The sequence below is a fragment of the Oncorhynchus mykiss genome, chromosome 17 (assembly GCF_057628025.1).
Source record: "Oncorhynchus mykiss isolate SJ-2025 chromosome 17, ASM5762802v1, whole genome shotgun sequence".
NCBI lineage: Eukaryota > Metazoa > Chordata > Actinopteri > Salmoniformes > Salmonidae > Oncorhynchus > Oncorhynchus mykiss.
This window is the reverse complement of record NC_143038.1, coordinates 39,089,681-39,104,872: the sequence shown is the minus strand read 5'-3', so window position 1 is coordinate 39,104,872 and position 15,192 is coordinate 39,089,681.

Here is a 15,192-nt window from a genome sequence, read left to right as displayed (position 1 = left end):
AAGGTTTACTTCAGCTCTTGATTATCTTAGTGGCGCTGTGGCCAACAGACTCTAATTCAGCACTTCAGAAATGTAAATCTTGTATGTAAATGCTTAACAAAAAATTGAGAGCTATAAGCTACAGATACAGAAATAACATTTTTAACTTTGTCATCCTCCATTCGGCCATCTTGCGCCACTACTGAAAAGCACATCTCAACTAGCTTACCTGGTTAACCTGTTGAGTGTTGGGGGCAGTATTTTGATGTTTGGATGAAAAACGTACCCAAATGAAACTGCCTATTTCTCAGGCCCAGAATCTAGAATATGCATATAATTGTCAGATTAGGATAGAAAACACTCTAAAGTTTCCAAAACTGTCAAAATATTGTCTGTGAGTATAACAGAACTGATATTGCAGGAGAAAACCTGAGGAAAATCCAACCCGGAAGTGTGTTTTTCCTGAAAGCTCTCTGTTCCATTGCCTGCCTTCGCTCCATTTAACAACCAAATTCCTTTTCCTATGGCTTTCCCATGGTGTGAACAGTCTTTAAACATAGTTTCAGGCTTTTATTTTGAAAAATCACATCACGTCATTGGATGGCTGGGTGCCAGTAGCGTTTTGCATGCGCAACAGTTTGGAGCAGACATTTTCTCTCTCTCTCCTATTGAAGAAGCTACAGTCCTGGTTGAAATATTATTGATTATAAATTGTAAAAACACCCCGAGGATTGATTATAAAAACTGTTTGACATGTTTCTACGAACTTTACGGATACTATTTGGCATTTTCGTCTTCCCGGTCGTGACCGCTCGAGCCTGTGGATTTCTGAACATAATGCGCCAACCAAATGGAGGTATTTTGGATATAAAAATAATCTTTATGGAACAAAAGGAACATTTATTGTGTAACTGGGAGTCTCGTGCGTGCAAACATCCGAAGATCATCAAAGGTAAGCTATTCATTTTATTGCTTTTCTGACTTTCGTGACCAAACTCCTTGGCTGCTATCTGTTTGTAATGTTTTGTCTGCTGAGAGAGATGTTCTTACATAAACGCTTGGTATGCTTTCGCCGAAAAGCTTTTTTGAAATCTGACACACCAGGTGGATTAACTTCTTATGGCTGCCATCCCGTTAACGGGATAAATGTCATCAACAACCGCTGAATTGCATAGCGCCACATTCAAATAATATTACTAAAAACATTTATATTCATGAAATCACAAGTGCAATATAGCAAAACACAGCTTAGCCTTTTGTTAATCCACCTGTCGTGTCAGATTTTGAAAATATGCTTTTCAGCTAAAGCAATCCAAGCGTTTGTGTAAGTTTATCGATCGACAAAACATTATGTACACCTAGCATCAAGTAGCTTGGTCACGAAAATCAGAAAAGCAATCAAATCAATTGTTTACCTTTAATGATCTTTGGATGTTTTCACTCATGAGACTCCCAGTTACACAATAAATGTTCCTTTTGTTCCATAAAGATGATTTTTATATCCAAATACCTCCGTTTGTTTGGCGCGTTATGTTCAGAAATCCACAGGCTCGAGCGGTCACGACGACGCAGACAAATTCCAAATAGTATCCGTAATGTCCACAGAAACATGTCAAACGTTTTTTATAATCAATCCTCAGGTTGTTTTTAAAATATATAATCGATAATATATAAACCGCAACTGTCTTTTTCAGTCGGAGAGGGAAAGGCAATGGCTGCCCAAACTCTGTTACGCATACAAAACGCTGATGGCACCCGGCAATACAATGATGCGATGTTATCTTTCTCACTAATTTTTCAAAATAAAAGCCTGAAACTATGTCTAAAGACTGTTGACACCTTGAGAAAGCGAAGAAACTCACAGACAATATTTTGACAGTTTTGGAAACTTTAGAGTGTTTTCTATCCAATACTAATAATAATATGCATGTATTAGCAACTGAGACTGAGGAGCAGGCCGTTTAGTTTGGGCAACTTATTAATCCAAGCTACTCAATACTGCCCCCCAGCCAAAAGAAGTTAACAACAATCTATGCTGTGTTTTGCGATATTGCACTTGTGATTTCATCAAAATTAAGTATTTTTTGTAATTTAATTTGAATTTGGCGCTCTGAAATTCAGCGGATGTTGACGAAAATGGTCCCGGTAACGGGATGGGTGCATCAAGAAGTTAAATAAAAAAATTAAATAATGTTGTATTTGTCACAGTCACCAAATACAACAGGTGAAGATTTTACTGTGAAATCTTTCCAGAGATATCTTTGCAGAGATAAAAAGTGAGAAAAATTTGCTAAAATTTGCTAGAATACAGAAGCAATACAACTGGCTTTCTTTAGACTAGTTGAGTATCTGGAGCATCATCATTTGTGGATTCAATTACAGGCTCAAAATGGCCAGAAACAACAAAAAATATTTTTTTCGGGAAACTCGTCAGTTTATTCTTGTTCTGAGAAATGAAGGCCATTCCATGCGAGAAATAAGAAACTGAAGAGCTTGTGCAATGCTGTGTACTACTCCCTTCACAGAATAGCGCAAATGGGCACTAACCAGAATAGAAAGTACATTAGAGTGTCTAGTTTGAGAAACAGACACCTCACATGTCCTCAACTGCCAGCTTTATTAAATAGTACTCGCAAAACACCAGTCTCAACGTCAACAGTGAAGAGGCGACTCCGGGATGCTGGCCTTCTAGGCAGAGTTGCAAAGAAAAAGCCATATCTCAGACTGGCCAATAAATAGAGAAGATTAAGATGGGCAAAATAACACAGACACTGGACAGAGGAACTCTGCCTAGAAGGCCAGCATTCCGGAGTCGCCTCTTCACTGTTGACGTTGAAACTGGTGTTTGCGGGTACCATTTAATGAAGCTGCCAGTTGAGGACTTGTGAGGCATCTGTTTCTCAACTAGGCACTCTAATGTACTTGTCCTTTTGCTCAGTTGTGCACTAGGTCCCTACACTCTTTGAATTAGTGGTGAGGAACCCTGGACTGGATGTGTGGTTTGGTAGGGTCATGGCTTTCAGAAATATCTTTTTAGGACTCCTGTGGGAGTAAATATCATTCCTGTTAATTTGTTATTTTTTAAATTTTATTTAACCTTTATTTAACCTGGCAAGTCAGTTACGAACAAATTCTTATTTACAATGACGGCCTACCAAAAGACAAAAGGCCTCCTGCGGGGACAGGGGCTGGGATTAAACAGGCAATGTTGGACAAAGCACATATCACGACAAGAGAGACAGCACGACACTACATAAAGAGAGACCTAAGACAACAGCATAACATGGCAGCAACACATGTCAACAAAGCATGGTAGCAACACAACATGGCAGTAGCACAACATGGTAGCAGAACAAAACACTGTACAAACATTTTTGGGCACAGACAACAGTACAAAGGGCAAGAAGTTAGAGACAACAATACATCACAAGAAGCAGCCACAACTGTCAGTAAGAGTGTCCATGATTGAGTCTTGAATGTTCTGTTGTATTGAATTGAGTCTTGAATGTTCTGTTGTATTGAATTGAGTCTTTAAATGTTCCGTTGTATTGTCATCACATTTAGATTGCACACCGATAGTTTTGTAGCTTCAATGAGTCTTACAGATGTGTATGAGTTCATCAAAAGCCTAGGCAAATCCCAAAGTTGGAATGTTTGCCAAATTTTTAACTATACGTAATCAGCAAAGTAAACATGATTTATATTATATTAGAATATGTAATATGCATAAATATTCAAGGAAATGTGACATGTTCTGTCTACAAACTTAACATGATGAACAAGAATGACATTTACTGTAACAGGTGGCCCAAAATATCTTTCTCAAAGCCACGCTTCCAATCTTCTGATAGGCTGCCACCTCTACGATATATTATTAAAAATGTTTAAAATTGAACCCCTACCATCACATAAAGGTTCCGGTTTGAACCTTAATACAATTGTTCAGAGGTGTTCCTCAAGGAACCTATTGAACTTGAAAGGTTCCCCCTGTGTGGCAATTTTTTAAACCCCCAAAGGTTCTTCCAGGCTCCTTTACTTCTAAGAATGTACTTAAAAGTGTTACTCGTTGCTTTTCATGGGCGTTGAAGACTACAAAAGGATGATAATCTGTCCTGTACATATTAGTTACTCTCACACCCTGTCATCACAGTGCTTTTCTCAGGCAGTGTTTTCTCTTTACATCAAAGCAAATAGTTCAGTGAGAGAGCTTTCGAACAAGAGTGTTATTAGTGATGGGAATATAGTGGCTGTATACCAAATTGTGCTACAGCTAACAGGCAGAAAGTCCCTCCCTGTCTGTCTGTGTCGGGTTCAGCGGTCCGCACCTCTGCTTTTTTATTGTGTCTCTGAAGCTGCCTCCCCTCCCACTTCACTTCATTAGACCTCCTCTGATACTTAAACATGAAGCTCACAAACAACAAGCATCTAAAACACAACAGGACCCCAGGAGGGGCCGTCTGAAGTGCCTGTCCAAAACGCCTGGATCAATATGCCCAAATAGGGATCACATATTTGGATTTGCTGCTGTTGTTTTGTTGTTCACTGTGGTTCTTTGTTTTCTTTCTCTGTAGACAAGGGTTCTGTGTTATATTTGTGTTTTCTGAAAGCACTCAGTGCTGATAACTTGGAGCAACTGAGAAATATTGCCTGGTTTAAAGTGGGCTTTTGAAAGGAAAACACAATGCAAAAACAAACAAATACGTTTACAGGTTGACGGCAGGCGGCTAAAGTGGACAAAGGTCGAGGGCCAGCCCATAGGGAGGGCTGGAAAGGAATCCAGGTGTTTCAAGGTTAATGGCTGCGTGAAACAAAATGGATTCAATGTCGACGGCGGGTTGACAGGTGATTTGACTTGAGTGAGTGCGGACCATCAATCTCAGGCTTGCTTCTTTGACTCTCTCCCTGGCGTTGGTATCTAGGGGGCGTCAGGTGCTGTGACCTGCAGAGGCCCCTGGACGCCTCCATGCTGTCAGGCCCAAACCCCCAAAGTGTTTGGAATCGCTCTGGATAGAGAAATAAATAACTAACATCACTTGAATCTCTGGTCGAGATAAAACTAGATCTGACAAACATCAATTGTGAATCTACAATATCAATCTAAAAAAGAAAGTTCTTTGCCTACATTGAGAAAACACAATAGTAGGAGTCTTGGCAGATTGTTGTTGCTGTTGTTGATGATGATTTCTTTAAGAAGAAAGCCTCCCTTCAGTGTTTGATGTCACTGAAGGGCTAAAGGATTGCTAGCTGACTAGCTGTCTTACTCCAGGGACACTACTAAATGTAAACTGTCAACTACAAGTTTCCAGATGAAGATTAAAGGTTTGCAGAACACTTTACTTTAACATAATCTATGGGCCAGTTGCTCAATGGAGATTCTCCATCGAAAGGGCTTTAGTTCTGGAATAGGCCCTGGGTTCGGGAACCTTTGTGTACATATAAGTTCTAATGTAACTTGATGTAATGAATAACGTAATGACACAATAACCACAGACTTGTGATTAAATACCCGATTCCGTAGAGGTTACGCTACTGTTATCTGAAATGCAAATTCAATGAGACTAGACTGTATTGGAGCTACTTAATCTAAAGTGTCTGACCCAACATTGTTCCAACAAGTACAGCGAGATAGCATGTTTGATTAATGTGCACTAACGTTTGTTGTTAATTCACACTCTGGGTATTGTTTTATTGATTACTTTAATCCAGCGTTTCCCAAATTCGGTCCTGGGGACCCCAAGGGGTGCATGTTTAGTTTTTTTTCCCCCCTAACACTACACAGCTGATTCAAATAATCAAGGCTTTGATGATGAGTTCTTTATTTGAATCAACTGTGTAGCGCTAGGGAAAAAACAAAAACGTGCACCCCTTTGGGTCCCCAGGACCGAGTTTGGGAAACGCTGCTTTAATCAAAATGAACAATTTCAAAGTGGTAGTGTCACGGTTTTCTTCTGTTGAAGGAGAGGCGGACCAAAACGCAGCGTGGTTATTGTGATACATCTTTAATATAGATGAAAATAGAACAATATGCAAAAAACAAGAAACGTGAAAAACCGAAAACAGCCCTATCTGGTGTAACAAACACAAAGACAGGAACAATCACCCACAAAACACAACACAAAACAGGCTACCTAAATATGGCTCCCAATCAGAGACAATGACTAACACCTGCCTCTGATTGAGAACCATACAGTGCCTTGCGAAAGTATTCGGCCCCCTTGAACTTTGCGACCTTTTGCCACATTTCAGGCTTCAAACATAAAGATATAAAACTGTATTTTTTTGTGAAGAATCAACAACAAGTGGGACACAATCATGAAGTGGAACGACATTTATTGGATATTTCAAACTTTTTTAACAAATCAAAAACTGAAAAATTGGGCGTGCAAAATTATTCAGCCCCCTTAAGTTAATACTTTGTAGCGCCACCTTTTGCTGCGATTACAGCTGTAAGTCACTTGGGGTATGTCTCTATCAGTTTTGCACATCGAGAGACTGAAATGTTTTCCCATTCCTCCTTGCAAAACAGCTCGAGCTCAGTGAGGTTGGATGGAGAGCATTTGTGAACAGCAGTTTTCAGTTCTTTCCACAGATTCTCGATTGGATTCAGGTCTGGACTTTGACTTGGCCATTCTAACACCTGGATATGTTTATTTTTGAACCATTCCATTGTAGATTTTGCTTTATGTTTTGGATCATTGTCTTGTTGGAAGACAAATCTCCGTCCCAGTCTCAGGTCTTTTGCAGACTCCATCAGGTTTTCTTCCAGAATGGTCCTGTATTTGGCTCCATCCATCTTCCCATCAATTTTAACCATCTTCCCTGTCCCTGCTGAAGAAAAGCAGGCCCAAACCATGATGCTGCCACCACCATGTTTGACAGTGGGGATGGTGTGTTCAGGGTGATGAGCTGTGTTGCTTTTACGCCAAACATAACGTTTTGCATTGTTGCCAAAAAGTTCAATTTTGGTTTCATCTGACCAGAGCACCTTCTTCCACATGTTTAGTGTGTCTCCCAGGTGGCTTGTGGCAAACTTTAAATGACACTTTTTATGGTTATCTTTAAGAAATGGCTTTCTTCTTGCCACTCTTCCATAAAGGCCAGATTTGTGCAATATACGACTGATTGTTGTCCTATGGACAGAGTCTCCCACCTCAGCTGTAGATCTCTGCAGTTCATCCAGAGTGATCATGGGCCTCTTGGCTGCATCTCTGATCAGTCTTCTCCTTGTATGAGCTGAAAGTTTAGAGGGACGGCCAGGTCTTGGTAGATTTGCAGTGGTCTGATACTCCTTCCATTTCAATATTATCGCTTGCACAGTGCTCCTTTGGATGTTTAAAGCTTGGGAAATCTTTTTGTATCCAAATCCGGCTTTAAACTTCTTCACAACAGTATCTCAGACCTGCCTGGTGTGTTCCTTGTTCTTTATGATGCTCTTTGCGGTTTTAACGGACCTCTGAGACTATCACAGTGCAGGTGCATTCATACAGAGACTTGATTACACACAGGTGGATTGTATTTATCATCATTAGTCATTTAGGTCAACATTGGATCATTCAGAGATCCTCACTGAACTTCTGGAGAGAGTTGGCTGCACTGAAAGTAAAGGGGCTGAATAATTTTGCACGCCCAATTCTTCAGTTTTTGATTTGTTAAAAAAGTTTGAAATATCCAATAAATGTCGTTCCACTTCATGATTGTGTCCCACTTGTTGTTGATTCTTCACAAAAAAATACAGTTTTATATCTTTATGTTTGAAGCCTGAAATGTGGCAAAAGGTCGCAAAGTTCAAGGGGGCCGAATACTTTCGCAAGGCACTGTATAATTTAATGATTTTGACAGAATCCTTATATGTATTTGTTACAACTTACATTGTGTGTATGTGTATGTGTGTGCATGTGTGTGTTTTAAAACAATGATCTACACTCTGATCTAATATTGGAGTCTTTCTACATAACCAGCTCTCCCCTCATTCTCCTCTGAGCCTTAAAAGGTTCCCTAGAGGGCTGTGCTTCTTGTTTAAACCTGACACCATTTCCGTGTTACAATGCCTGGGTGGCCACGCTTGTAGGCCCAAAAGCAAATATTTCCTTTTCGGATCGCGGCCAATCGCTTCGACCATCCCCACCCACTCCTATTTTAATATATTACAAGTATATTATGTTTACTTAAATATACTACAAATTCAAATAACATACTTCAAATATGAGATTTGAGAACCATGTGTTTAATTTATTTGATACCATTCCAACAATACCGCTCCAGGCATTACCATGAGCCCGTCCTCCACAATTATGGTGCCACCAACCTCCTGTGGTATACTTTATATTCAATGTTTTTTCAGTCTTATAATATACTATACATATACTATCATCAACCTTCAATAGACTTATTAAAAGTGTACTTTTAATTAATTGTTTTTCCTTTTTTAAGTATACTATATGGTCACTATCATTGCAATTAAACACACTCATTTCAATTGTACTTCAATTTCCCAATCTTTCATTGTAATTTAGTATATTCATTCAAAATACACTTGGAGTTGTTTTTAAGTTTAAGCAAATATCTATTTTTTATACCACTCTGCTTGTGAGTGATCAATTACACTATAAGTGTTAGTGCCAATAATGAGTTCTGAAGTACTTCATGAATTCCTGCTCAGAAGAGTGCAGAGAAAGTTGATAATGATTGTTTGTTCGACATAATGGAACATGCACAGCTGAGTAGCATGCTTCCTGAGAGTATACTTTTTCATACCTCAAGAAAATACACTTATGTACTTACTTTAAAAAAAGAATATTTAACTCTATGTCCACAAAATATATTTAAAGTATACTTTCAAAAACGCATTTAAATAAATAGCATATTACCCAGCATCTGCAGCTAAAGTTTTGATTGATAATATAATGTTGTTCTTCGTATTTTGCTTCGTCAAATGTTTTGATGTTCATTATCCAACTGAATAATGTTGTACTTTTAATTACACATTACATATTATACATAAAATGTGTTTTTATGTTGATTCATCACCGTAATGTGAACAACTAAAGTGTGAAATGCCGCTGGTGCAAAATTGTTGCTCCAGCCGCAACTGCTATTTAAATAGCGTGTTAACATTGGCTGAGAAGATGCCTTGGTCAATCAAGTTAACTTTTACATGGCTAATTACAATAGCTAATCTGGTTATTGAGTATTTGTGAAAGTATACTTGAAACACATTATAAATAAACTTTATTTGTAAAGAAAATACAGGAATTAGAAGTCAAATACCATTTTAGTATACTTCTAATTTATGAGAAATATACATAAAATGTACTTAAGGTGTATTCAAAGTCTATTTGTTTGCTCTTTATCTAATATAATTAGAACATACTTTAGAACAAACATTTTTTTCTAATTGAGCTAATTTTATATGTATTTAATATACTTAAATGCTAATAAAATACAAATAAAATTGACATTAAATGCATTGAATGTATTTAAAACTGTTACAAATTAGATAATTTTAAATATACTTAAGTATATGTATCACAAATATATTTCAATATACACTGAACAAAAATATTAACGCAATGTGTAAAGTGTTGGTCACATGTTTCATGAGCTGAAATAAAAGATCCCAGAAATCCTACATACACACAAAAAGCTTTATAATAATTATACACATTTGTTTACATCCCTGTTAGTGAGCATTTCTTATTTGCCAAGATAATCCATCCCCCTGACAGATGTGGCATATCAAGAAGCTAATTAAACAGCATGATTATTACACAGGTGCACCTTGTGCTGGGGACAATAAAGAGCCACTCTAAAAAGTGCAGTTTTGTAACACAGCACGATGCCACAGATCTGAGAAAAACGCATTCTGATTGGCTGGGCCCTGGCTTCCCAGTGGGTGAGCCTGGCTCCCAAGTGGGTAGGCCTATGCCCTCCCAGGCCCAGACATGGCTGCGCCCCTGCCTAGTCATGTGAAATCCATAGATTAGGGCCTAATGAATTTATTTATATTGACTGATTCCTTATATGTACTCTAACTCAGTAAAATCTTTGAAATTGTTGCATGTTGTTTTTATATTTTTGTTCAGTATTAAAATATATTAATGAAGTATAATTTAAGTATATTTAAAAAATAAAAAATATCCAGCTTGGGTTAACCCACCCCGACACTGCAAGGGAACCATTTGTCACAAAGTAATTATAGAATTATCGATTGGCAAGCAATTAACACTTTTTTCACTTTTCTCCCTCCCCCATTTCCCCATCTTTTAATTTGCAGTCTGAACAGCAAGAAGAAAAAAGCTTTTGGAGTAACACATTTAATCCCCTTGGCTCTTCCTTACGTTCTTCAGATTAATGGAGGGTCAGGGACAAAAGGCTAATTTTTTTCTTCTTCTCTCACTCCCCTCTCTTCCTCTGTTCCTTCTTGCCTACAACTCTATCTCTAGCAGCAGTCCGGAGGCTGCTTAGAATACAGCTGCACACCCCACTCTGGCACCTATCGCTGTCCATGCCGTAGAAACACAATAGATAGAATGGATATATGCCCTTCTGTGCCCCACCATTACTGACATAGTGGCCAGATTGAATTGATGCATTGTTGTGCTCATTGTGGCTAATGGGGCAATGGTATGGTAGCTAGCAAACGGTAAAAATAGAGACAAATGATGACTGACAACATTGGTTGCCTTGACATTGTACATTTTGTACAGACATTTATTAAATTCAGTATTTGTGTCTACCATTGTAAAGGCCATGATACACAGATAAAAATGACATACATTGATACATATGATATACAGTAGAATAAAGGTGGTGGAACCTCTGCTTTCAAATAACCACAACTGCACCCAAATAGCACCCTATTGCCTACAGGCCATAGCCCATAGGGCTCTGGTCAAAACTTGTGAAGTATAGGGGATAGGGTGCCATTTGGGACACAGGCCCACATATCAGGCTATCCTTATCAGGAGAATATTCAAGCATGGTCTATGCAAAGTAAATCCAGGGTGAAGAAAAGGTCCATTGGAGCCCAACTAATCCTGAATCCCTTTTAATGCGTGTCACTTGACAGTCTGCTGAATGTGTGCTGTCACTTTTGACAATCACTCTAGCAGAACCAGTCACCTAAATCAGACTTAATGCTAAAAGGAGACTGACCCAGGGAACATATGGAACCTGAATGGACCCGAAATAAAATAAACAATAAACGTTGCCAGGTTGCCATACGGTTCTGAAATGAGTATGACATAGTCCTGAAGTTGGTACATCTTCAAGTTTCAGTGCTTAGATTTAATCTGACATACTATTGTGTTACTGCATTACCCGGTAAAAAAAAAATCATTAATTCAGCACAATTGGGTAACCAACCTGGTACCAAAGATGATCTTATCCTATCTGCTTCTCAATTCTCATGTGTTGCATTGATGCCAATCAAACTTGACAGAGAAAAATCTATTTTGCTTCCCTCTGTCCATGTTTTACAGAGGCCAGCAGATAGACAGACAGTTGTGGCCCAGATGGACCTATAGACGACCAGCCTAAGCCCCACAAACTCAGACTGCTGGTATATGTCAACAGAGAGATCGATGTCATGGAACGTCACCGTGGTAGCATATGGCCAGGGCAGAGAAAGTTGATTTCCCTTCTGGTGAGTTGTATAACTTGTCTTCTCTCCGATTTCACAATCTCTCTGTGTCTTTTGTCTCAAAAGATTTTCACTGTGAATAAATAATTAGGAAATGTGTAATATGTAAATGTGAGGTAGTGCCCACTTATAATTTAGTTGACTTGTTGAGAGGATTAGGAAGGTTTCATGATAAGTAAACTAAGAAACACTACAGGAGAATACCTCATGTACTTTAATTCATTAGGACTATGCGATTACCATAAATGACAAAGTACTACATTTCATTGCAAATGATAGATAAGACAATACAAAGTGATATAGAACATTCCTGTATCATAAGCAAGGGTCCATGGGTAGAGTTCTGAAAAATCTAAAATATCAAAAATTCCTAGTTTGACCGAGTTATTCCAAACTGGTTTAGTGAAAAGAACACCAGAATGAACTTGAGTATTTCCATCTCTAATAGCTCCTTGTTATTTTAGGAGTAATGCCAGCTGCTCTTCTGATGCCTCTCATGAATTATGCATGATGGAGAAGACTTTTTTGGATTATTTGTTTCAGAGCTTTTCTCTCCTGTTTTTCCTCCCAAAATAATGTGATTACCTTCCAAAACAAACAATTAGAGGCTGCTGGCTGTCGTTCACCAATGATTTATTCAGAAATGTCTGTGGGTCCCACTCCAGGAGTGCAAGTCATTTCAGATGACAGGGACTATAGCTACAATATTGCTGTAGCTCAGTTCAGGAAAGGTCAGAGAGGGTAGCCTAGTTGTTATTTATAAAAATGATGATGATAACGATGATGATGATACTGACCAAAATGATGAAGGATAATTACAATGGTCATGATGTTCCTCAAATTGATGATGATGATGGATGATGATGATGATAATGAAGAGGCACAAGGACAGAGGTGAAAAGAGGTAAAAGAGAGCTGAGCTTAGAATGCTTCTCTCAAACCACACCAACACACCACGCAATCTGATGATCAAGACAAGGCTACAGTTTGCTCCTGTGATAGGCCTCACTTTGACAGCCACTTAAAGAGCTATTTGAAGGCAGCGATTATCCCTCCCCTTTCATGGTGTATAGTTAATCAATACCTCCCCACAGGACGTTATGCAAGCACATACAGCAATATGGCTTTATGAAAGATGCTGCCTTATTGACCTGGTTTCCCTCCCTGTAGCCATTCTCATTTTCTCCAAGATAAGCAACCACAGGAGAGAAACATTGGGTGCGTCTGAAATGGCACCCTATTCCCTATGTAGTGCCCTGGGCTCCGGTCAAAAGTAATGAGCTACATAGGGAATAGGTTATAATTTGAGACACAACCACCATTTTGGCCCTGTGGTCAAGACGACTGAAGCATACAGCGGTAGTCTAGTCTAGTTCTGCCAGCACAAAGTACTCTCTGTGCAAACACCACTACAAAGGCTTGGGCTGACTTACGGGAAACCTTTTCACACTATAAAATACTTAGTCAAGCTCTTTTCTTCCTGTGAACTAAAGTGAAAGTATAGGTCATGTAAGGTGCCCTGTTTGATTCCTAGTTCGCAAATAGTGTTTACTAAACAATAAAATACAGGTACTTTCACAGTTTCAAAGAAGAAACACCATGTCTACCATGATGGCAGGAACACATTTTGATCAAACTGGGTCCTCCTCAAGCAGGGGGAATACTATTTTTCAACCTTCAGACTGCCTTCCTTTGTTTTTCTGTAACCAGGAACAACAGTAACAGTAACCAGAAAAACAGGCCTTGGTGGACTGGGGACATTATGGATGGCAACAGGGTGATGAAGGGGCAAGGGGGCTGAACCGGCAGGCAGGAGGGCCACTGTGGTGGTTCCGCTCCAGGCAGACCTGGTCCTGAGAGTGCAGGCCGGTCCCCTCCCTCTCACTCTTCTTCCAACTCCTCATTTTCCACATGATTAGCCTGCCACCTGTCCTCCGGCTGGCCCCTGGCCCCCGGGCACCCCGCGACACGCCACCATTTAGCACAAGCAAGTTTCTCGCAGAGTCACGCCAACTCCAAAGAAGGACTTGACAGGGGGAATGAGTTCAGACAGAAAAACGTTTTTGCGAAGTTGCAGGAGTGCCACTGCAGTCTGTTCGTTCTATCATGCCAACTCCTTGTCATTCATTGTCATGCCAAACAATGACTTGACAATGAGCAATGCTATTGGCAAGAGCACAAACAGATCCGGGGCCAATAGGCAATCAGATTTACATATCAAACTACAACAATCAAATGGGACACGCTGCATGTCTAATCAAATACACACCGGATGTTTGATGTAACTTATACTGTTTATTTAGCTACTTTTTGGCCGGGATTTCATCAGAAACCATGCTATATAGCGCAATTGACATTTAGAGGTAATTTCCAGTTGAACCTAAATAAGCAGCGTTTACCTTGAATGCGATCTCCGCAAACACGGTAACATACATTACATGACTAAAAGTATGTGGACATCTGCTCGTCGAACATCTTATTCCAAAATCATGGGCATTAATATGGAGTTGGTCCCCCCTTTGCACTCTTCTGGGAAGGCTTTCCACCACATTCAGCCAAAAGAGCATTAGTGAGGTCGGGCACTGATGTTGGGCGATTAGGCCTGGCCAGCAGTCGGTGTATCCAATTCATCCCAAAGGTGTTCGATGGGGTGGAAGTCAGGGCTCTGTGCAGGCCAGTCAAGTTCTTCCACATCGATCTTGACAAATAATTTCTGTATGGACCTCGCTTTGTGCACAGGGGCATTGTCATGCTGGAACAGGAAAGGGCCTTCCCCAAACTGTTGCCACAAAGTTGGAAGCACAGAATCGTCTAGAATGTCATTGTATGCTGTAGCGTTAAGATTTCCCTTCTCTGGAACTAAGGAGCCTAAACCTTAAAAACAGCCCCAGACCATTATTCCTCCTCCACCAAACTTTACAGTTGGCACTATGCATTCGGGCAGGTAGTTTTTTTCCTGGCATCTGCCAAATCCAGATTCATCTGTAGGACTGCCAGATGGTGAAGCGTGATTCATCTCTCCAGAGAATGTGTTTCCACTGCTCCAGAGTCCAATAGAGGCGAGCTTTACACCACTTCAGCCGACGCTTGGCATTGCACACGGTTTGTGTGATGCTGCTCGGCCATGGAAACCCATTTCATGAAGCTCTAGGCAAACAGTTCTTGTGCTGAACTCGGTCCCGTTCTGTGAGCTTGTGAGGCCTACCACCTCGCGGCTGAGCCCTTGTTTCTCCTAGACGTTTCCACTTCATAATGATAGCACTTACAGTTGACCGGAGTAGCTCTAGCAGGGCAGGAATTTGACGAACTGACTTGTTGGAAAGGTGGAATCCTATGACGGTGACATGTTGAAAGTCACTGAGATCTTCAGTAAGGCCATTCTAAGTTTGTCTATGGAGATTGCATGGCTGTGTGCTCGATTGTATACACCTGTCAGCAACATGTGTGGCTGAAATAGCCAAATCCACTAATTTGAAAGGGTGTTCACATACTTTTGTATATATATATATATATATGAGTACACCTTTGAAAGCTGCATTTTCTACTAACTTGATCGTATTGAATCCCGTCCT